The sequence below is a fragment of the Triturus cristatus genome, chromosome 7, assembly GCF_964204655.1.
Source record: "Triturus cristatus chromosome 7, aTriCri1.1, whole genome shotgun sequence".
In the NCBI taxonomy this organism is placed as follows: Eukaryota; Metazoa; Chordata; class Amphibia; order Caudata; family Salamandridae; genus Triturus; species Triturus cristatus.
In genome coordinates, this window is record NC_140590.1 from 953,832,367 (window position 1) to 953,857,236 (window position 24,870).

At 48.0% G+C, this 24,870-nt stretch overlaps 1 protein-coding gene across 7 annotated transcripts in view; it reads right to left on the bottom strand.

Moving 5' to 3' along the window:
• The window catches only part of SAR1B (secretion associated Ras related GTPase 1B), a 368,801-nt gene that overhangs the window by 160,566 nt on the left and 183,365 nt on the right, over positions 1 to 24,870 (bottom strand). For 4 of the 7 annotated variants that reach the window (XM_085617978.1, XM_085617979.1, XM_085617977.1 and 1 more), the window contains one exon: positions 24,007 to 24,168. The exons of the other annotated variants lie outside the window; for them this stretch is intronic. The gene's annotated coding sequence lies outside the window, so the exon portion shown is untranslated. The remainder of the gene's footprint in view (positions 1 to 24,006; positions 24,169 to 24,870) is intronic. 7 annotated transcript variants of the gene reach the window in all.

Consider the following 24,870-nt stretch of genomic DNA (forward strand, 5'->3'; position numbering starts at 1 on the left):
TCCGCCCCTTCGGTTCATCTGGCCATTCAGAAGTTGCATCGATTAGCATCTGAGATTCATACGGAGACAGGTACCTGGTCTATTTCGGGGTGGTTCTGGGGTCTCCTTACCACCTGGGGTTGGAAAATATTCATGGTCCTCCTAGGAATAGGGGGTTTCCTCTTTACTTGTTGTGTTTGCATCCAATGTGGGCCCGCCTGTTGCTCCTATTGTGCCACCCAAGTTCGTCTTGCTTTACCTACACCTAAAGCAAACTTTGCTAGGGTGAACGCTCAACTAGTACAGAAAGAGATACATGACCTAATGCAGATAGACGAGGGTATTTTCGAAGAGTAGTTTAATGGATAGCTACATTATACTAAAAAGGGCCGTTCTGTGGGATTCAAGTCACCATGTGAAGTTAGCATAACGTATCTTGGTCAGTATCTCTACTCCATAAACAGCGAGAACTGCTTTAGAAGATGGCCCATTCGTTCTCTGTGTCTTGTATGATAGAAAGGGCCGAAAAGCCATACTACGGCCATCTTGGATTATGACCAGTCGTGCCCCAGATCACGTGGTTCTCTCTGAACAGCATCTGTATGATTTAGCTCGTACCAGCCTAGAGACAGGGTGAATTGTATTTATGGCTGAGGCCCAAGGTCACATCTGCCATAGGGAGTATCAAGCGAAATTCCTCTGTGCCCGAGACGAAAGGGAGTCATCCCCCGAGGACCTACTCTGTAGAAGATAGTAACCTTATGTGTACAGCTGAAACTAGATATGGTATGAGCTCATTTAGGAGCCCCAGGGCTGGCTGTTTTTTTTCCATTTGTAAGGCTTTGTATGTTGAATCTGTTATGTATATAAGTGTGACTCTGCCAAGGGGCCGGCAGTCTTCCTCGGCGCTCCTGATGGGTGAGGGTCGATGAGGCTCCTCTATGTAGAGTTCTGTTGTGGCCAATAAACGCTTGAACCTTCTACGTTGCCAACTGCTTATAATTGACTTGATATTGCGGGCCACTGGTAAGTGTGGCCCTTGGGATTACTATTAGATTACTACAGTTGGCGGCCACGAAGGGACCCTGTGATAGGGTCTTTCCTCCCCCGTATTCGGGTGGCAGGATCGAGGGCGTCTTGGCCGAGCGGGCGGAGGGGAGTTCGACGTCCACTCCGTACTCCCGATCGGGGTGCCCTCTGCTGCTAGTCATCCTTCACCGGGGTCCTACGGGCTTAAACCCAGGAACTGGCCGTGTTGGTCGTAAGAAGTTGGCAGCGGAGAACGGACATTCGTACCTGGGTGCACCCGGTGAGTAATTTGTTTGTTTGAAGCATGCGCTGTTGAGCGGTGCATTTGTTTGAAGCACGCGCTGTTGAGCGGTGCATTTGGAACAGTTAACTGTATTTGATTTGAGGGGTCGTGAGTACCCTAGGAGAATTACGGAGGTCTTGCAGGGTGGTCCGGTAGGGACTGACTGTAGAGACTCCGCGGATCTTTTGTGATTTTGAGACACTGATCAGATGCCTAGTTGTTACCTGTGAGTAATACACGGCCGGATTGCACTCGAAAGAGCCTGTGGCTGTAACTGGGTAGCCATGAGACATATCTGAAGTACAGCTTGGACCACATCAGAACAGTCTCAGTGGTGAACCAGGGAGGTCATGGGATGGTCCGTAGTCCAGTTCGTGGTTACCCCTGTCTGACAGCCTCTTGCTAGTCTGTTGGGAGATTGCTTGTTGTGATTCCGTTGATCCTTTTGAATAATTCTCCACGAACGGGAGTCGACGGGCTCGGTTCGTTTGTTTGGATGCATCAAGTTTGGATAGGTTGAACTGCAGAGAATAATGTCGACATATATGTTATCTGTGATATAAAGTCAGTTATATGTTATTTGTGTCTGTCTACTAACCAACATGTCGTGTTTCAGCAAATTGAATTGTTTTGGTTGTTGTTGTCGGACTAGCGACTCTCGTTTGGCTGAAAGTCAGCCCGCCCCTCCGGAGGGCAGCCCTAGCCATTTCATGTATGTGAAGCACGGAATTGCCCCCATATTGTTCAACACCTTGTGGCATAAGTATACTAAAGGTAATGAAGAGTTGCAATGGCCAAAGACTGGCTCATTTGACGAAAAGAAAATTGCCTTCTTGCAGGAACAGCTATTTTCTAGGCGCAGTAGGCAATCTATGTTTGATGCTTTAAACAGCTGGCAGAAAGAAGCCAAACGACGGATGAGAGGGGAAAAGCTAGCAAGGGCCAAGGCTGGGCAGACCATAACTCAAAAAGCTGTAGCCTATGACAGAGCTAGGGTAGAAAAAGGAATCGATTGTATGAATCGTGAGTTTAGATTGAAGGTCGATAAAAGTTATGTGGCTCGACCTAATGCGGAGGACGAAATAGAAGACTTGCTGGACATGCTGCCACCGCCCCCTTATGTCCCGCAACGGTTATATCCGGAGGTACCAGCAGCTATTGTATCGGCTGGGGCAGGAACAGTTGCCCCTACGCCGGCTCTAGTTGCCTCCACCGCAACTCCGGTTGCATCAGCGCCTCAGCCTCCCTCCCTCCCTGCGCCTGTCACCGATCTCTCTCGGTTGTCTTCCTCTGTCTCGGAAGTTATGGCTTTATTGCCCAATTTGTTGTCAGCCACAACAGCTGGAGCTCCCCAGTTGTCACCAGGGGCCATACATTCTCCCACTGCCTTGACCTCCTCTTCCGCGAGTGCAACTCCTTTTGCATCTGTTTCAACTCCAGTACATCCGGCCGGTTCACTTGAGGGCAAGAAGCTGTTCACTCGATCAGCTCTAGGAACAGAGGAAAAGGAGGTCATTGCAGTACAGGCATCCCAATGGATGCGGCAATCTATTTATACCCTGTCTGACATATGGAGCACCATGAAAGATTATGAACCGGTGATGCAGCAGCACGCGTTAGCACACATGGCCGAACGCCTCATCTCATTGTGGGAGCAAGTTTATAAAGGGGAGAGAGCTCCGACTATACTGTATGATATTCATACCCAGGCACATAAGTCTCAGCTAAGTCCAGAAGCGGTATATGGGAATGTGAAAACTCTGGTCAGTTACAGAATGCGCCTACAAGCTGCTAGTCCCGCAGGGGTACAGCAGTTCCCAATGCGTGAGGTCCACCCCATTTATCACCCAGAAGTAACTGAGGTAGTAGACGCACATGGGACAATTACCCGCCCGAGAGCAGATGCCCGCTTTCAGGAGCAATGGGTATACACCCCATGGAAACGTAGTGAGGTACTTTCTTTGAAAACCCAGTTGCCTGACCCCAGAAAGAATCCTACAGCATACTATAAGGAACTTACGGAAGCCGCCTCCTCGGCGGTGATGACACTGGCTGATATCGAGCTATTTTTCGCTCTATTGGTGCCGGTGGACATATGGCGGCAGGTGCATGACCAGGACCACGTGACGGAGTTTGGGGGAACCTAGGAGCAATTGAGGGACTGGGATAGGGATTGTAAGCCAGGAGATAAGCCTAGAACTGAAATATTGACTTTGCCGGAGAAAATAATCACTTACATGCATGCACTAATTCCTCCCAGGAAAGTAGATTGGGATAAATTGACCGCGTGCAAACAAAAGAAGGATGAGAGTGTGTCTGATTTCTTTACGAGGTTCGAAGGGGTTTTCATTGATTTTAGCGGGCAAGATCTGTCCAAGGAGGGTGGCATACGCTTGTTTGTTAATAGGTTTGTAACTAACCTATTACCCGAGATATCAGCCCGACTTCAGGCTGCGGAGAGTACCTGGACTACATCTACCCCTTCGACTATCTGAAGTATGGCTCAATACTATGAGCATCGGGAGAACGAGAGTAAGGAACAAACAGACAAGAGATCGAAGGATTTGAAGACTCGGGTCCTGTTACAGCAAGTTGAAAGAGGCCGAGGGAGGGGTCGGGGAACACAGAACTTCGCCCCACGAGGGGCGGGTCCTGGGCAGGGTGTAGGACGGACAGATTTGGGAATAAATCAGTGCGCATTCTGTAAGCAGGAAGGGCATTGGCGAGCTCAGTGCCCGTTGTTGCAAGCGCAGAACGGCGTTCCGAGGGGCCAAGGGAGAGGCCGTGCTGGTGGTCATCGGGGTGGACATACGAGACAGGAAGGTGTCGGGCAAGGTGAGAATAGTCAGAATTATTTTGATCATGGTCAGGGGAAGCAATATTACAATGAAGGATGTGTGAGCAACGACTCGGCAGGCTATTCTGAGGCATAGGAGAGCCGAGGACAGAGTGGGGGACATGTGTCAATTCCAATAGATCAAAACGGACCTTATGTGCATGCCCATTTGATGAATACATCAGGTAAGTTTCTAGTTGACACAGGGGCTATGAATAGTTCTGTTTCGCAAGCCCTTGTCCCTGGGGCTGCTCTGTCTGGCCAGAATAATGTGTCTGTAGGATTCTCTGGAACTCCCGTGGTAAGCCCCATCTCCCAACCTCTTTCTCTTACTTTGGGACCAATTTCAATTGATTCACCCTTCCTTCTGACTTCACAGTGTGGTGAGAATCTCTTGGGGATGGATATACTGAAGAGGCTATATGCCCGCATCTATTGCTCTCCAGACGGTGTTTATCTGACTATTAAGAAACCCTTTCCTCCTTCAGCGCAATGTTTCTCCAAAACGGACACCCTGCCCCCTGAGCTTGCAAAGATTCCCCAGAATCTTTGGGCTACCGGAGATACTGATGTGGGTTTGTTGAACGTACCACCTATTTCGAACACCTTGAAACAAAATGCCCGGTTACCTAGAGTCCCGCAGTATAATATTGCTCCTGCGGGTGAGCGGGCATTGTTGTCCATCATTCATGATTTGATCCGCACCGGTGTAGTGGAGGAGACAGCTTCCAATACGTGCAATAGCCCTATTCTTCCTATTCTTAAACGAGCCCCGATAGATCAAAGCCCTGATTATGCTGACAAATATCGTTTTGTGATTGACCTGCGTGAAATAAACAAGATTGTAGTACCCCAATATCCCGTGGTACCTGACATCACTACTATTTTGACGCTGATTCCTCCGACAGCTGGATTTTTCTCTGTCATTGACTTGAAAAATGCTTTCTTTAGTATTCCCATTCATCAAGATAGCCGTTATCTTTTCGGCTTCTCATTAGGAGGCCGCAGCTTCAGATTTTGTCGCGCCCCACAGGGCTATACAGAAAGTCCGAGTATTTACAGCCAAGCGCTTAAAACGTTATTGGATAAACTCACTTTGCCACCCGGTAACATTCTAGTGCAGTATGTAGATGACCTCCTTGTGGCCTCTGATACCGAGCACGGTTGCCGAGCGGCGACGATTGCATTGTTACAGCACTTGGCAAACAATGGTAATAAAGTCTTGTTGTCTAAATTTCAATATTGTCGACCGGAGGTGACCTATCTAGGTAATCTCCTGTCGAAGGAGGGAAGACGGCTGACTCCAGATCGTATCATAACTATATCTAACATGCCTGTTCCTTGCACGCAACGTGATGTCCGCGCTTTGCTTGGCATAACTTCTTACTGCCTCCAATGTATCCCTAACTATTCCCTACTGACTAAACCTTTCTTGCCTCTAACGACTAAAGATGTGCATGAGCCTTTACCTTGGACAGCTGAATGTCAGAATCCTTTTGTTTCTTTGAAATCTGCTCTTTGCTCTGCTCCCGTGCTTGGCACCCCTGATTACCGGAAGCCTTTTGTACTCTACGTGCATGAGGTGGACGGTTGCTCGCTTTCAGTGTTAACACAAGGATTTGGTGGTAAGCAAAGACCGTGTGCGTACTTTTCGGCGGTATTGGATAATGTTGCCAGGGCACTTCCCAGTTGTCTGAGAGCCACGGCTGCGGTTGCAGTGGCGATCCAACAATCGGAAGGGCTCGTGCTAAATACGGACCTGACAGTGATGGTGCCCCACGCTGTGGACGTATTATTGAACAGGACGCAGACTCAGCACTTAACTAGTGCGCGTCTTACAGGGTAAGAGTTGACCCTGTTTGTGCCCCACATCACTATCAAGAGATGTGTCACCTTGAACCCTGCCATGTTACTACCTCTTCCTCTGGAAGACCACAGTCAAGACATACATGATTACATATTTCGGACAGAAGAAGAAACAAAGGAGTGGATAGATTTGACAGACATTCCCTTATCTGACCCTGAAGGGGAATTGTATGTTGATGGCTCATGTTTTAGGTTGCCTAACGGCACTACGACCGCTGCTTATGCGATCACCACATTGCAGACAGTAGTTGAGACGGCCAAGGTATCTTATCGATCGGCCCAGGCTGCCAAGTTAGTCACACTACTAAGGGCTTGTGAATTGGGCGAAGGGTTAAGGATAGATGTCTACACCGATAGCCAGTATGCTTTTGGCGTAGCACATAGCTTTGGGCGGTTGTGGGCAGAGAGAGTTTTCCTTACATCCCATGGTCAGAAAATAAAGAATGGTCAGTTGGTTTTGAGATTGTTGGCCGCCCTGACCTTGCCCCAAGCCATAGCCGTTGTTAAATGTAGTGCTCATAAAGCAGTAGTTGATGATGTAGGTAAGGGAAATTCCTTTGCGGACAGAATCGCTAAAGAAACTGCCCAATCCAATACCACCTCCATTTTTGTAACGAGTTTGCATAGAGGGATGGTAGAAGCAGAGACATTCAATAACACTATAGACAGTGTGAGATAATTGCAATTAGAATCAACCCCTGAAGAACTAAAGTACTGGCAAGAACAGATAGGGAAGCTAGATGACAATGGATGTTGGATTGACCTATCAGAAAGATGTAGATGGCTGCTGCCGAATGCATTTGTGAATGCGGTCGTGTCCATGGCACACGGTCCCGCACATGTGGGGATTCAAGGTATTTGCGCAATACTAGATCCTGTGTGGTATAATACCAACATCCATAGGACTGCAAAGCAACTAGTCCAGAATTGCATGATTTGTCTACAGCATAATCCAGGAGGTAGTATCCCTGTTCTGACTGGTAGCTTCGCGCCCCCCACCCTACCTTTTGAGGTATTACAAATGGATTTTATTCAGTTTGAGCGGGTTAACAATCTCAAATACGTCTTGGTAGTGGTTTGTACGTTCAGCAAGTGGATGGAGGCGTACCCCACCAAGGAAAATACTGCCCTATCCACCGCAAAGGCCCTAGTAAAGGAGTACTTTCCCCGCTATGGGTTACCACGGGTGATCTGGAGTGACAATGGGAAACATTTTAATGCTGACCTTGTTGAACATGTTTGCAAGGGCCTGTCAATACAGCAGAAGTTCCATGCCGCCCGTCACCCCCAATCAGCAGGGCTGGTGGAAAAATATAATGGCATCTTAAAATTGAAATTAGCAAAGCTACAGGATACAACGGGATTAAAATGGCCTGATCTCTTACCCCTGGCTTTACTATCTGTAAGAACTACTCCCCACTCCCGCAGTGGGATATCACCGTATGAGGTGATATTTGGTAGGCCTGCTAATGTATGGGGTGTGCCACGACCAAAATCCCTTCGAGACATTGAGTACCCTATGTTGGCGGATTATCTTTATGCACTAACTAAAGATCTTCGTTCCATTCATCAACAGATATCAGCAGTATTGCAGCCTCTGCCGGATGGTCCTGGACACAGCCTGGACCCTGGACAGTGGGTCTTGGTTCGGAACTACCAACGGAAATCGAGTCTGGACCCACGCTGGACCAAGCCTTTTCAAGTGCTTTTGGCTACGAGAACGGCTGTGAAAGTTGAAGGGAAACAGCATTGGATTCATGTATCGCATCTGAAAAGGGTTCCCCTTCCTTTGCCGGATGATCAGCAGGATCAGAGCGAAGTGTTAAGGCACGAAAGTGATAAACCTACCGAAAAGTCACCATCCCCAGAAGCCCAAGGAGAAACGAATGGGCGAGTGGAGGGTGTCGTGAGTTCGGCGATATCTGCAACAGGTAATCTAACACCTGGGAATGTAATACCTAACAAGGGAAGTCACACACCCAGTCCTTTACCTGATCCCACTGTGCCTGTTCTGTTCATAAATCCCGAAATACCAGGTCATGTTCGTTACAACATGCGGCCCCGACAGAAAGCAAAGATCCCAGATTCAGTCTAGAGAATGTGAATGAAGGTCTCAGTAAAACTCTGGGAAAAGTAAAAACACTGGACTGAACTCGTTGAGAGCTTGGAACTTTTTGATAACGCTCTGTTCAGTGAGAAGATAGAGACATTGATCAGTCGGTGGGGGCCCAGGTAGAGTCTCTTTTCAGCAAGAGTTGTGTCAAGTACAACTCCGACGCGAAAAGTTTTTGTGCCCTTCTTACTTTTGTGTTGCATGGAACAATAGGAGTCTGCCTGTGAGGCTCTAACACGGACACAGGAAAGAAGCACCCTCCGGCAGATTGGACTGCTTGTAGATTCCCTTTTTCCCGAGATTATACCTGGACTTTTAGTGAGAATGTACCCTTTTGCTCGTTTTGTCCCTGAAGAGGAACGTCCCATAGTACACCGCCCTATATGTTTTCTACTTGGAGTTTGCGTGCCAAGATTGTTTTTATCGTCATAATAATTGTCTCATTAATATTATGTTTAGGAATGTTCATCTATCTAGAATTCCGCCATCCTGTGCACACCCTGATAGCTACCACCCCCACCCCCGAGGAGCTCCGTTTTCAGACCTTTGCCCCACATAAAGAGAGGCATCGTCAGACCTATGTGAATAATGCTTTTATTGAAATGGTACATCAAACCCATAGTTCAACGAATGTCACGAATTGCTGGGTATGTGGCCTTCTTCCCTCAGTAATGCACAAACACGATCTGTTCATTTCAATGCCATTGTCATATTTAGGTAGTTGTGAAGCCTGGTTTAGATTATTGTCAATGATGTATGAACATTATGCTGTTGATGGGCACCGATTTTCAAAGAAGGATTATGATTTGATTCTGGCCTATATAGAAAGGCACCAGGGATTCACTCCAAATGCCGAAGGTACAGACGGTACTCTGGATCCTACCGCTTGCATGAATGTGTATACGAAACATGAAAATGACACCTGGTTGAGGGACCAAGTGTCAGATTTTGTGTCCTTCAATTTTACTGAGTATTTCAGATATTTCCAGGAACGAAATGTGTCGAATGATAGGATCATTCCGGTCCCTGTGTTGAACACCTCGTCCTCCTTTTGCATACATGGTACTGGCCATCTATTTGTTGGATTTAGTAAATGTAACTATACTTATAGATTACAAACCTTTAGCATCCCACCTATACTTACTCCTCCGAATGTATATTTTGTGTGCGGAGAAAACGCTTACACCTGGCTCCCCAGAGGGTGGTCAGGTAAATGTTACTTATCCTTCCTATACCCTCCCGTTTATATAGCACCTTCCGACTATCATAGATCCCACTCACTGAACCGACGGAGTTTAGAATCAGGAAACACTGATAGAGATGCTACAGATCAGACTGATACCCCTGCCCAACACTTTGTCGATATTATAAAAGGAGTCCTACCTATATGGGGACCCATTTTAACCAGTAAAGAAATTAGAAGATTGTCCAGGGTAGTAGAGGGAGTGGTGAATACCACCGCTGGGATATTGACTAATATAACGGTTGAGCTTCAAGCGACCAGACTTGTGACCCTCCAAAACTGGTTTGTTTTAGACGTTATCCTAGCTGATCGCGGAGGAGCGTATAGAGTGATCGGCAGCTCCTGCTGCGTATATATACCTGACTCCGCCCCTTCGGTTCATCTGGCCATTCAGAAGTTGCATCGATTAGCATCTGAGATTCATACGGAGACAGGTACCTGGTCTATTTCGGGGTGGTGCTGGGGTCTCCTTACCACCTGGGGTTGGAAAATATTCATGGTCCTCCTAGGAATAGGGGGTTTCCTCTTTACTTGTTGTGTTTGCATCCAATGTGGGCCCGCCTGTTGCTCCTATTGTGCCACCCAAGTTCGTCTTGCTTTACCTACACCTAAAGCAAACTTTGCTAGGGTGAACGCTCAACTAGTACAGAAAGAGATACATGACATAATGCAGATAGACGAGGGTATTTTCGAAGAGTAGTTTAATGGATAGCTACAATATGCTAAAAAGGGCCGTTCTGTGGGATTCAAGTCACCATGTGAAGTTAGCATAACGTATCTTGGTCTGTATCTCTACTCCATAAACAGCGAGAACTGCTTTAGAAGATGGCCCATTCGTTCTCTGTGTCTTGTATGATAGAAAGGGCCGAAAAGCCATACTACGGCCATCTTGGATTATGACCAGTAGTGCCCCAGATCACGTGGTTCTCTCTGAACAGCATCTGTATGATTTAGCTTGTACCAGCCTAGAGACAGGGTGAAATGTATTTATGACTGAGGCCCAAGGCCACATCTGCTGTAGGGAGTATCAAGCGAAATTCCTCTGTGCCCGAGACGAAAGGGAGTCACCCCGCCGACCTTCTCTGTAGAAGATAGTAACCTTATGTGTGCAGCTGAAACTAGATATGGTATGAGCTCATTTAGGAGCCCCAGGGCTGGCTGGTGTTTTTCCATTTGTAAGGCTTTGTATGTTGAATCTGTTATGTATATAAGTGTGACTCTGCCAAGGGGCCGGCAGTCTTCCTCGGCGCACTTGATGGGTGAGGGTCGATGAGGCTCCTCTATGTAGAGTTCTGTTGTGGCCAATAAATGCTTGAACCTTCTACGTTGCCAACTGCTTATTATTGACTTGATATTGCGGGCCACTGGTAAGTGTGGCCCTTGGGATTACTATTAGATTACTACAAGCTCTGAAAGTGTGGGATGGAATACCACATCCTTCATGCCATTTTTAAGAAACACTGACTTTTTCCAGGGATTGAACTACCAAATCTTCCAAGCTTGGAGACGGGTGGATGTGTGGTGGTAGGTAATCTCTTTAGAAAAGGTGCAATTAAATTGTTCACACAAATCAAGGAAGTATTCAGTCTCTGGAACGACAAGACATATTGTTACCTAAAATTGTGACACTGTGGATGCATCCCGGAGTCAGAAGGAGAGCTCAGTCACTGACACCCTTTGGGAAATTGATAAAAACTCACAAAAGGGCAGTCACGGCCAGAATCTGTAGAATTTTTACGCAGCCAGGCATCGAGGAGTGATTGCTTTTCCAAAACCCATGGATGAAAGAAATGGAATTCATCATGAAAAGGAACAATGGGAACGGGTGATACAAAGGCAAAATATTTTTTCTCAGCATGCACAAGGGAAAGAAATAATATATTAAAATACATTATAAATGGCATTATAATTAGGCCTCCCTGTTTTCCGTTTTTACTGTTTTTTACAGATAAATACAGACAGAAAACTATTTATATTCCTGTCTGTATTTATTTTTCAATACAGATAAATACGGAAAATAGGCCTTCTTGGATGAGTTTTTTCTACTGTCAATCATGAGTGCCAGGTCAGTAGTTGTACCGATTTCTTAATTAAGAGCAGTTCTACAGTTATTTATGGTATTCTACAACGCAAGTGTTTTCAGACAACGCGACTGCACTGTATACCATTGAAACCATTAGGACATTCAAATGCGAGTATACATTTACACTTTAAATTAATGTGGAAAAATACCTATTGCCGCTTCATTTCTACATTAAACACAAAATAAAAATGGATAAATACAGAAAAAATGAGCAAAAAATAAATATGGATAAATACAGACGGAAATGTTGAAAAAATAAATACCATAAAACCGGGAGCCCTAATTATAATCCAGTTTGCGTGCATGATTTGAAAAATACAAGGTTGAAAGTGCTGGAGCGGTTATGGAAAACCAGAAGCATTGACCCCGATACTGATGGCATGCCCGAACCTAGCTCTAAACTGGCAGGAGAAATTAATGGGAATATGTTCTATTGCAGAAATGGACTTTACTAGGTGTCCCTCAGTGATTTTTGTAGGGGCACCCTCAGAGAGTATATATCTTTTTGCATTACCCACTGTCACACAAGCCTTATAACGTGATGGAGAAAAACAGAAGCACCACCGTATAATATGTGGTTAATAAACTTTGGACATTTTTAAGCATGGGGAAACTAGCATATGTAATGGTGGAGAATGATAAAAAAAATCTGGAGAATACAGTGACTGGTTCTCTGCCTCCTGGCCCATGACTATAAAATATGACCAGCTAAAGAAGATTCAGGGTGCTCCAACTACTAGATGAGGAGACCCTCGCTAGGTACCTGTACCCATTTAAAGGCAGGTGGGTGAAGCATACGGTAAACCGATATGTGGTAAACTGATAAAAGGGTAATATGGGGGAGATTTGACTGGGTTGAGGGGAGTTGAAATAGTCAATCCGGTAGAAATGAAAGCTGTGGGATGTTCTTTACGGTAAAAAAAACTTTTCTCAATAAACATTACTGAAACTTATAATAAGGAACTCCTTTATATGACAAACTTAGGGACAATCCTTCCAAGACGATACATGCTCTTCTATGGCTCCGTTTGAACAATCTAGAGCTCTGTGAGGTCCACAGCAGAGGATATACAGGGGTGCTAATGCTAAAGCTTACATGTTTAACCGGTTTCTCAAGGAAATAAGATGCATAATTCATACGATTAACATTGGAATTATGCCTTGAGAACTATTATTTCTCATATGCTAACAGAGAAAGTGTGCAAAAGAGCATTGCAGCACACCAAGCAAAACTGCAATAGGCAAGTGTGGGATGGAAATGAAAAGCATGAAGGAGCAAGCTTTTCGGCTCGCTCGATACCATCTCGCAATAGCACGGCTTACTTCAGAAGGTTTGAAAAATATACCACGCAAAAATAGTAAACATTCATTTTTTGTCACGCCTTAGCAAGCCATAAAACATGCACATTTCTGGATGGAGGAGCACAGCAAGATACTACACAACCAAAACGAACTGTAAAAGTGAAAGGGAAATGCAATAAATGCTATATCTCATTGAAGCTTCTCATATGCAACGTATGGTCAATCAATCAATTAATCTTTATTCGGATATAAGAATATCCATAAAAGAGCATAACACAAAGAAACAAATAAAACATTGCATGTTTAAGTCAATATACACATAATTAAAAGCAATACAAACTTCACGGCTTCTACAATTAAGGAAAACAGCGTCACTAAACCGTCATGGACGTGAGAATTAGGTAGAACCACTAGGGAAGTGGGACTCTGAATATAGCAGCATATTATGATAAAGTGCAAGGATTTTACAAGTTGAAGCGGGATAATATATCATGGCCCGGCCCAATGTAAACAACGTAAGACTCCCTAATAACATTAGACCAGCCATTAAAAAATATTAAACGGATCCTAGGCTGGTGCAATGTTAAAAAGGAGGCAGAAAGTATGCATTAAAACTGCTACCGGGACTAATTAAAGAATAAGAAACATTCATCATAAAATTAGCTAATAAAAACAAGAAACCCAGGCTATGTTGAAGCAACATATACATCTGTACCCCATGAAAACGAGGGTGGCTACTCCTTACTTCTAGTATTCCTTAGTTTTACAGCTGATCTTAAGAAATTCACAGTGCTGAACAGCGTAAATGGGTCTGAGGAAAGTTTCAGGAACAAAAGTGCCACCTTAACCTGGCTCAATTTGGTACGTCTTAAAATAGTTTTTAAAAACAATGACCTTGGGTACGCATAAAAGGGACAAAGTAAAACAAAAATGGAGAGTATCTTGCGGAGATCTCTGATCGCAGCCGCAAGGTCCCTTTGTGTCAATGACTGCTGTGAACCCTGCAGGAACTGATAAAATATGATGCAAAAGATTCAGTCTAAATCTGGTCATTAAGAATCTATCATGTTTGTTGTATATATTAGACAGATAAAATTCCATTCCCGGCAATGATTTTGTTAGCAGGTGGGCTCTCACTGACACTTTCAACAGTTCTCTGTCCTCCCTTTCGCATGCTAAGCGCCGTAGAAATTCAGTCTTTATAGCACCCTTGTCTCGAGAAGTGAGTGTAGAGGGCTCATCAAAATAATTGGCATAACCCAACCATTTCAGGGTATCCCTTACATGTTTGAGCCAGGGTATCCAATGACCTTTGTCCCGAGCAATACAGTCCCCAAGTATTTGTCTGCTTAGACTTGCCTCAGGGTTAGTCCATATTTTTATCCAGCATGTAATAGGTTTAAAACTTAACCTTTCACTAATATAGGTGAGGCCTAGCTCCTCATGAACAATGTGGGAAAGCGTACTTTGGGGTACTTGCAGGACCCTTCTGAGGAACTTATTTTCCTCAGTTTGAATCAGTGACGTGTCTCTGAAGCCCCATACCTCACTCCCATACAGAGTCTTGGCGCAACATACCGAACTGTACAAGTGCATAATTTCATTTGGTGACCAGCGACCTAATCTTGTAGCACAGTTCATGATTGAACCCACTGAACTAATTTGTTGGGTGCATTTGTCAGAGATCAAAGTTTTAAAATTAAGATGCTCATCAAATATAATCCCTAAGTAGTTAAAAACCTTTACTTTTTCTAATTTGTGAGCCCCAATTGTAAAGATAAAGTTCTTTGTTGGTCTTTTCCCTGTTTCCATAACGTATGATTTGGTGAGATTGGGTGATAAATCTAAATCCGCCATGAAACTGACGAAACCATCAATGAGAGACTGTAGTCCCCTTGCTGTACGGGACAGGAGGACCGCGTCGTCCGCATATAGGAGGATGGTTATACTTCTCCTCCCAATGCGTGGACAGTCTGCCCTCAAATCTCCCAGCGCCTTATCTAAGCCATTTATATATAATGTAAATAGAAAGAGCGCCAGGATGCATCTTTGCCTCACCCCCCTGGAGCACGGGAAATGTTCAGTTAGATTCCCCTCATCGCTAAATCTGACCTGTGCTGTTGTGTTCAGATATAGCATTCTTAAGATGTTTATCAGACCTGGGTCAACGCCCAGAAGCCCTAAAATTTCCCACAATTTCCTTCGGTTTACACGGTCGAATTCTGCTGTCAGGTCCATGAAAGCAAAGTACACCATCCCCTCACTTGCCAAGGTGTACTTGGCCACCAGATGGTAGAGATTAAAACACTGGTCCGTTATGGAGCGGCCATTTCTGAACCCGTACTGGGTATCTGTAATAATATCGTGTTCATCAGCCCAGTCCATCAGACGGTTAAGGATGGCCCTCCCTAGGACTTTTGCTGTCACGTCTATTAGTGATATCGGGCAATAACATTGCGGGTCACTCCTATTTCCCTTTTTAAACAATGGTACGATAATAGCCGTGGACCATGACCTGGGCATTCCTACTTCTACTGCTGTGTTGAGGACTCTAGTGAGTATAGGGGCCCATAGATCTACCTGGCTTTTAAATAGGTCTGGAGGAATCCCATCAGGGCCTGGAGCCTTGTTTCTTGTCAGACCGTCTATTCCTACCTTGATCTCACCCACCGAGAAGCGCATCCGCGTACTAAATAAAATACCTATATCTGGGGTCGGTTGATCAGCCGAGCCACCATGATTGTACAGGCTTTTAAAGTGAGACACCCAGGCTTCAGGCAGGATGTGACAAGCCACCTTCGGGTTATTCGGTGCCTGAAAACAGGGGTCATTAATTACCCTCCAGAAGCTATTCGTGTCCCTACGCTCGGCAGCCTCTCTCAATGTCTCCCATGCCTGATTCTGTAAGGAAGTTTTTCTCTGTTTAGTAGCCAATTTATATTGAACCCTACAGTCAGCAACCTTACTCCTATCCTTAGGGACCATTTTGAGTGCTAACTTCAGATCCCTTTGTGCCCTGGAGCAGTCATGGTCAAACCATCTGGGGTATAGGTGGGCCTGCGTCTTCTTTTTGCCCCTCAATAATCTATCAATATGCTGCGCAGTGCCCTCAAATGCGCTAATCAGTTCTCTCCCCTCCACTGTTGGATCTAGACACCTCCAGGTCTGACTTTCAGAATTAGCGAGAAGCGTTCTATAAAACGCTTCCCCGTCTATATTAATCCATCTTATTCTTCTGCCCTGGTCAGTAGCTTTGAGTAAGCCGCTGGTAATCCTGTTACCAGGCTGTATGGATAGGTTGACGTCCCTCATGGACAATACCAGTGGGTTGTGGTCGCTGAAGGTACTGGCATTTATACTATACAAAGTACGGTTATTTAACATATCAAGCGAAGCGAACGACGTTGCTGCATCGGTCATCTGATACATTTAAGCAGTGTTCTTGCCTCTGACATTGGCGTTTCTTAAGCAAGTACTGCGCTGGTGTGACTCTCTCTTCAGGCTTTTCTTAGGTGTTCTCACTATGATGTATCAGTCATCACAGCCAGAAGTTACAGAATGGTTGGAACATTTACCCTTCTCTCCAAGATGTCAGTTCACTTGTGGTCAGTCTGTAATTTAACCGGTAGTGGCCGGTGTGTTGATATAGTGGCAGGACAGGGCAGGGAGCGTGGACGAACAAGACAAATTTAAAAAAAACACTTACATGCATCGCGCCCCTCTCTCCTGCAGGCACAGGCTTCCAGAGTGCACTGCGGCCCATCCCGACACTGCTTTCATGCTGCTGAAAGCAGCGTCAGGATAGGCTTTAGCGCCGAGGATTTGTGCTCCCAGTAAGACTGGAAGCCTGTGCCTGCTCTCTACAACCCAGCAACGCAGCTCGGGTTTGAGAGAGCTTCAGTGCGCAAGACGGTTTGGCCGGCCAGACCATCATGTGCACTGAATAGCAGTGCCCACCTCTCATCCACCAACCAGCCTGTTATCACTCTGGCCCCGCCCCCAAGACTCAGCTCTGAGAGAAAAAATAAAAACAATAATAAACAAGAGTTATAATCGTTTTATTTGTAATTTTTTGACCTGTTATAGTAGGTATATTTGTATAGCGCACAACTCATCCGGGAGGGTACCCTGGCGCTGAAGCAGGTGCTGTATGGGCAGAGCCAGGGTCAGGCCTCCGTGAAGAGCCAGGTCTTCAGTTTCTTGGGGAAGTCAAGATTTGAGGAGGGGCCCTGACAGGGTCAGATTGATAAGGCGGGCACTCGGGAAATTGGGCAGCCTGGGGGCCGATTTGGGAGGTGTCTGTGTTGTTCGATGCCGCCAGCTGCCCAGTGGGTGCCTGAGTGGCCTTTCTGCAGGCAGATGGGCGTCCATTACCTCCTCGTCAGCCCTCCCCGTCCCAGTCCTAACCAGTTGAGCATAGCTCCTCCCACCAGACACTCCCAAGCAACTTCAAACCCATCCCTTCCCTCCAGGCCACACCCATACCCTGAGGCATATAGCACCGTGACCCGCCACTCCACATCCTGTTTGTTTTTTCTGCTGATTCACTTCCGGGCGGACTTCGACGGGATAGGAGGTGCTGTCTTCAAGCCTCCTGTCAGGTTAGTGTGAAACGGGTTGTTTAGCGCCCGTTTAAACCCCTTATGTGCCGTTTTTGAATTATTGAGGCATTTACTTTGAGTCCCTGCTGTAGCGGGACCGTGGGGTTGGGGGGTCAGGACTACCTGGTGTGGGGTGGTGACTCCCTGCTGCGGCCTCCTCTCTTCCGAGTTTGTTCCCTGCTCTAGCAGGATCGCCCGGGGGGGAGAGGAGGTGTGTGAGGCGCGGCTTGCCTTTCTGCGCGCCAAGGGCGTGACGGTTTTGGCTTCTATATTTTTTTTTTCCGTCAGTGGGGGCATGTCTCCTGTTTGTTTAGCGTTTATACAGATTGGTTTACTGATTACTGTTGGGCTGCTAGGCTGTCCGCTTCGCGGTTCCTCGGATCTTGGAGTTGGGTGTTATTCTCCTGCTGATTGGGGGTTGCTGCATTGTGGGTGCCCTAGGGAGGAGTTTCCACTGTCCTCATGTCTGTCTCTATTCGGTGGGGGTCGTCTGGGGTTTTTTGTGGCTCTAATCTCCTACTGCTCTAAAGAGTCACTGTGGCCTTCTGGTTTCTGTCTGGGGCTCTGACTCTCAAGGTTGCAGGTTCTAATCCCTTTGATTCTGTCAAGGCAGGTTTCTTCAGTGGGCTTTGGGGGTATTTCTTACCTTGTTTACTGGTTCCTGGTGCGGGGGCTTCTGGGTTCTTGGTATCCTTACGGTTGGGCCCTGTCCTGTCCTTTCCTTTTATGGGATGGGTGGAAGTCTCTGATTGGCCGGTTTTGGGCCGGCCTTCAGTCCTGTTGGGGATTGGCTGGGGATCGGTGGGGCTTTCCCTGGTTGGCCTTTGAAAAAATGTTGGTTTTTTTTTCTGGTTAGGCTCGGTATTTAATGGGGTCTGTTTCTCTGTTCTCATGTTCACAACATGGAGGGTAGAGGTGCGGACGTACGTGAGCTCGGCTGTGTGGATGAGGAGGTGGTCGCTGGGTCTTCCACTGCTCCTTCCTTAATAGATATTCAGAAGATGATTGAGGCGGCGGTGGCGGCTGCCTTTGTGGCTCGTGATCCCATTGGGCCTAAGAAACGGAAATTGGATGCCTCGGCGGAGGTAGATCCTGACATGGACTCTGATGAGGAGATGAAGGGTCGTTTTGTCCAAGGGTCGGACCTTAGTTGTGTTCTACAGCATGTTCGGGACAATTTGGGGTTCCCTGGTCCCGTGCCGGGTGGAGAGTCTGAAGACTTCTTCGCTAATTACCTGAAGAGAGAACCTGAAAGCCTCCCCATTCATGCTTCTGTGCGGAGGGTGCTGGAGGGGGAATGGAAGGATGTGGACAAACATGCCTTTCCCCGGTTTCTGGATAGGAGGTATCCCTTGCAGGGTTTCACGGAGGAATTCCCGGCCGTGGTGAAGGTGGATTCCCTGCTTGCTGGCATGGCGTCTCAGAGCCTGGTGGTGTCTGAGGATGCGGTTCCTTCTGATCCTGGGGACAAGCGTGTGGAAGGGGCCTTGAAGCGGTCCTTTGCTGCCTCTAATCTTGCAGTTCGGTCTGCAGCTTACACCAGCTATCTTGTGCAGTCGCTTCTTAAAGACTGTCAAGGTATTTCTGCGCAGCTCATGTAGGATGAGGATCCCTCGGAGTCTTTATCCATGTTGGAACAGCAGTTGCGTTTCTTGGCAGATTTGTCCTTTGACTCCCTTAGCGCTGCTGCGGCGGCTGCAGGTGCCTCGGTTGCTGCTAGGAGGCAGTTGTGGCTTAAGTCTTGGAAGGCGGAGGCTGCTCAGAAGGCGGCCGTGATGAAGATCCCCTTCACGGGCTCTAAACTGTTTGGTGAGCCGTTGGAGGCTTTGATTAAAAAGACTGCGGAGGACAAGAAATTGTTGGCTCCGGTCTGCTCTTCTCAGAAAGGGAAGTTTGCGGGTTATAAGCGGGCTTTTGGGCAGGCGTTTCAGTCTAAAATGGCGACCCAGCCCTTTCGTGGTAGGGGACGTGGCCGGGGTGTCCCTTCCTTCCACAAGTCCCGGGGTCAACAGGGTGCTTCCTCTTCGGCAGGTCCCTCCAAGTCGTGACTATGTGATGATGGGGTTGCCGGTTGGGGGTCGCCTCTCTTCTTTTTTTCCTGTCTGGGAGGAGTTCGTTCGGGACCAGTGGGTCCTGCAGGTGGTCCGGCTGGGCTACAGAATAGAATTCGGAACTCCTCCGGTGGATGTGTTCAGGTCTACCCCTGTTCCCAGGTCTCCGGCGAAATGCCGTGCTCTGTTGGACGGAGTTCGGGACTTGGTGTCCAAGGGGGCTGTGGTGAAGGTGCCTGTGAGTCAAAGGGGTCGGGGGTTTACTCAATCCTGTTCTTGATCCAGAAGCCAAATGGGGACTTCCGTCCTGTGCTAGATCTGAAGGCGGTGAACTTCTGTATCCCTCATCGGTCCTTCAAAATGGTGACTCTACAGTTGATTCTTCCCTTCCTGTCGGTGGGGGATTTCCTGACTTCGCTCGATCTCCGGGACGCTTATTTTCATGTGCCAGTGCACGCGGATTCTCAGAGGTTCCTGCGTTTCTGTGTGGGGGTGGATCATTTCCAGTTCCAGGTATTACCGTTTGGGCTGTCGGCCTCTCCGAGGGTGTTTACTAAGGTGTTGGCTCCCTTGGTGGGTTTGTTGCATGCTTGGGGTATTCAGGTGTTCCCTTACTTGGACGACTGGTTGATTTCTTCCTCTTCTTTCCTTCAGGCTCAGGCTCAGTCCATGGAGGTTTGCAGTCTCCTTCAACGGTTCGGGTGGATTCTGAACTTGGAGAAATCCCATCTTCACCCCACTCAGGATCTGCTGTTCATTGGGGGGGTGTTCAACACCAGGTCGGGAAAGGTCTTCCTGTCGGAACCTCGCAGATTGACTCTTATGCACGAGCTGAGGAAGGTGTTGGGGGCGCAGTCTTCCACGGCTCGCCAGTGGTTGCGTGTTCAGGGGCTAATGTCAGCTACTGTTATGATTGTTCCTTGGGCCCGTCTACACTTGTACCCCCTGGTGAATCATCTTCTGGAGCATTGGGATCCGGCCTCTCTGAATTACGAACAGTTGATTCCGGGGGGTGTGTCCATCGCCCGAGAATTGTCCTGGTGGCTGGTGGATTGGAACCTCTTACAGGGCTCGCCCTTTGTGTCCCAGGAGAGGTTGGTCCTGACGACCGATGCCAGCGAATTGGGTTGGGGTGCGGTCTTGGGTCAGGAGCCGGTGCAGGGTCTCTGGTCTGTGCCGGAGGCGGGCATGTCCTCGAATTGGAGGGAGTTGAAGGCGGTTCTGTTGGCTTTGACTCATTTTCTGCCTTGGATCCTCCAGAGGGATGTGATGGTACGGTCGGACAACACGGTGGTGGTGTGTTATATCAACCGCCAGGGGAGCGCGAAGGTGGCTTCCCTCAATTTGTTGGCACGAAGTATCGGCCTGTGGGCGGAGTCTCACTTGCTGTCTCTGAGGGCTTTGCATCTACCGGGGATTTTGAACACGGAGGCGGATCGCCTGAGCAGGGTGTTTCCCTCCCTGTCGGACATGTGCCTGACTCAGGAAGTGTTTGGTTGCCTAATGGCTCAGTTCGGGATCCCGGTGGTGGACCTGTTTGCCGCTCCGGGGAACGCCTTGAGGGAGAAGTATTGTTCTCTGGTTCGCTCTGCGGCGGTTTGGAGGGTGGATGCCCTGTCCTTCCGGTGGGAGGGGAGCCTGCTGTATGCCTTTCCCCCTATTGCTCTGCTTCCGCGTGTTCTCCTGAAGGTCAAGCGGGATCGGGCTTCTGTGATCCTGGTGGCTCCGGTTTGGTCCAGGAGGCCTTGGTTCCCTCTGTTATTGAAGTTGGCGGTGGGGCCCTGCTGGAGGTTACCGGTGGTCCCTTGTCCCTTGTCATTTCCCCCTCTGTCTCGGGAGTGTCTGGTCCGCCTGCGATTGGCGGGTTGGCTGTTGAGAGGATGAACCTTGTGGCTTTGGGGTGTTCTCCTTCTGTGGCGGAATTTATTCAGAGGTCCAGGCGCCCTTCGACTCTCAAGTCCTATGCCCGGCATTGGGTTTCTTTTCGGTCTTGGTGTGAGGCGCGTGGGTGGTCCGCGTTGGAGGTGGATCCGGTGCGTGTCTTGGAGTTTTTGAAGGACGGGTTTGACTTGGGTCTCGCTGTGTCCTCCCTGAGGGCTCAGTGGGCTGCTGTCCGGGCCTTTCGGGGTTCGGTCTGTGACCCGGTGGTTCCCCTGGTGTCCCGCTTGTTGCGGAGTTGTTTCCTTCAGAAGCCTGTCATTCGGACCTTTGCTCCTAGTTGGGATCTGCCTCTGGTTTTGGGGGCTTTGCAGATGGCTCCCTTTGAGCCTCTGCATGAGGTGTCTTTGAGGTTTCTGACTATCAAGGTTCTGTTCCTTGTGGCTATCACCTCGGCTCGGCGGATTGGGGAGTTGGGCTCCTTGCTTTGTTCTGCCCCTTTTTTACGTTTTTTTCCTGATCGGGTGGTTCTTCGGCCTGATCCTTCCTTTGTTCCCAAGATCCCTTCCTCTTTTCACTGCTCTTCGGATCTGGTGTTGCCTGTTTTCTGTCCTGCTCCTCTTTCGGAGGTGGAGGTGCGGCTGCACTGTTTGGACGTTCATAGGGCTCTGGAGGTCTATTTGTTGCGTACTGCGCCTTTTCGTAAGGTGGAATCCCTTTTTGTGACCTTTGGGCTGGCTGGTCAGGGTCTGAAGCCTTCTGGGGCTACCCTCAGTCGTTGGCTGCGGTGGGCTGTGGGTGCTGCGTATGAGGCCTGTGGGGCGTTGGCTCCTGGTTCTGTTCAGGGGAGGTCGACTCCGGGGGTGGCGGCTTCCTGGGCTTGTTTTCAGGGGGCTTCCATGGCCGAGATCTGCAGAGCTGCTACCTGGAGTTCTCCTCACACGTTTATGTCCCATTATCGTTTGGTGGTTGGGGGGACTGAGTCTGCTGGGTTTGGGGACGCTGTGTTGCGTTCTGCTCCGGTGGTGTGACTTTTCTATGCTTATTAAAGTCTAATTTTCTACTGAGTGAAGCCGATTATTGCTTTGGTATCTGCTCAACTGGTTAGGACTGGGACGGGGAGGGCTGATGAGGAGGTAATGACCGGTTACTCACCGGTAATATTCATTACTCCGAGTCGTAGCCCTCCCCGTCCCAGTACAGGTTCCCATCCCTCCCTCCCTGTTCGGCTTCTTGTGCTTGGTTGATACAGGATGTGGAGTGGCGGGTCACGGTGCTATATGCCTCAGGGTATGGGTGTGGCCTGGAGGGAAGGGATGGGTTTGAAGTTGCTTGGGAGTGTCTGGTGGGAGGAGCTATGCTCAACTGGTTAGGACTGGGACGGGGAGGGCTACGACTCGGAGTAATGAATATTACCGGTGAGTAACCGGTCATTACCTCCCTTTTATCAACGGGCAGAGGTGTCACTCTCTTTCTCTCTCTCTCTTAATGTATGCATATTGAGTGGGGGCAGGGGGCCTGAGCACAAGTGGTCTCACTTGTTTTCAGGTGTGTTTCACCAGTGTGAACTAATCCATGCATTTTTTTTCATCTAAGTAAAGAAAACATGCCTCTGTCAGGGATTCCCCCTTCCCCCCACACGCACTTTCTTTTTATAAAACTTCGCAGAAGTAGTGTTTTGTGGAAAGGCAGTATGCAAATGTGGGCCACTTTTTTTTTTAGCGTGCCCACGCCGATTTTTAATCCCAATCCAACCCTGGGCCCTGATGTTGAGGTGCAGGTCGTTCCAGGCTGCGTGACTGGGACCAGGCTGTCTATAGGTGCCACACTGAATACACTGAATACATCACTCAAAAGTTAATAATAGTTAGCCACAAGAGTGCTGTGTGTTTTCGTGCTGGGGGAGTTTAGAAATAGTCCAACAAAACATTACAATTCGATACCAATAATCCAGAGTGCACTGACAGAAAACGCTGGTAAGGCAAGACTAGCTATGGTCGGAGAGAAGGATCTGCCATTAAAAGTGAAACTTCTACCTAAACAGCTAAACCAGCTGAGTGACGGTCAATCATAAAACAATGAAAGTGGTAGTGTCTAACTGCAGTCCAGTGCATTAGCATTAGGCAACAGTAAAGCGGGGGCCAAAGGTCATTCACATCAGAAGGAAAAAAAAGAAAGCGGGGCTCAATGACGTGTAACTGCACGTGGCTGATCGGAAGTCAACTCACAGTATCAGACTTCTCGATCCACACATTTTCTACGAAAGATTCTCGCTTTCCTCAGAGATTAATGTCTCTGACTAATGTTAAACATGATGCGTCATTTCCGGTGCACACCTGTCACCAGAATGGCATATGCAACAGCACCGAGCCGCGTGTGTGTGAGGGGCCCAGCACAACACAATTATGGCTGCCTTTTACTACTAACCCCGGGACAAGGCCCGTTCCCCTCGCCTCCATTAGGGCCCACAGCGCTCCTGTCACGTCACTGCCTTATTTGTTGGCAAATGACAAGCTCGCAGGGATTCCTGGTATAAACCTAGTTAGTCTGTTTTCTTATAACTCCCCCCTACACGAAGCGCTGAAAAATAAAGGTAAACTAAAAGGCATCGAATGCAACTCACCCCGGCAGTTCACGGTCAGTTCTGTACAAACGTCAGGCAAGAGTTCTAAAAGCAAAGTTCAAAGAAACCAGAAAAGCCCGCGTCAGCAGTTTTATTTATTGCGCAAACAAAATACCAACCTCTGGTAGACGAGGAGGAAGGAAAAGTGATCCACGGAAGGAACGCACAATCGGTGCGAATACTGTGATGCAATGCAGCCGCTCCGGTTACTCAGGCGAAAATAACTCCCGGGCGGGTAATCCCACAGAGGAAACTCTCTGTTAACAGACGCAAGGGGTAATCTGCAAAATAAAAACAAAAAAGAGAAAAAAATGAAAATATGAACTTTGTGACTCCCTTTACACGAAATGCCTATCGTCTCAGCCAACCTCTGCAGCCATCCTTGCCAAGGAGGGGACAGTGCACTGCAGAGCATTCAACGCTCTGTTCATGAGGTGGCAAAAAAACACATTGGGGTCTTCTGAGCGGGCATACCCAGCGCTCTTCCCACCCTCAGGGGATCCTCCCGGCTTGTTTCCCAATGAGGTGAGGTGTAAACAACACATCACGCCAACCATGCCTGGCACATGCGCTCGATGACTCCCACAAAAGCTTACTGATTCCAGCTTAAGGCACTGTCAGCCTGCATGCAAAGAGACTGGGCCGGATAGGCAAGAGGGCAGCAATAGCAATTCGGGAAAAGACAGCATATTTGGCCTTCTGGCCTCCTTGGGTGCAGAACATGTCCACCCTTAATGTGTGTTCTCTATTAGGGATCTCCAGTCTGCCCTCGAGGGCTCGGTACACATACAAATACAACCACTGTTTTTCTGCTCTCTGAAGCCTGCATCAAATACCTTGTCAGTCTCTTTCCTAGCAGTGCAGTTAAAACAACAGGTAGAGTGAAATGCAACAGCAGTCTAGGTGAAACCAGGTCTCTTGTCAGAACACAGCTGGTCCTGGTACACTGCTTCCCTGGAGGGTGAAAATATATCTGCAAGGAA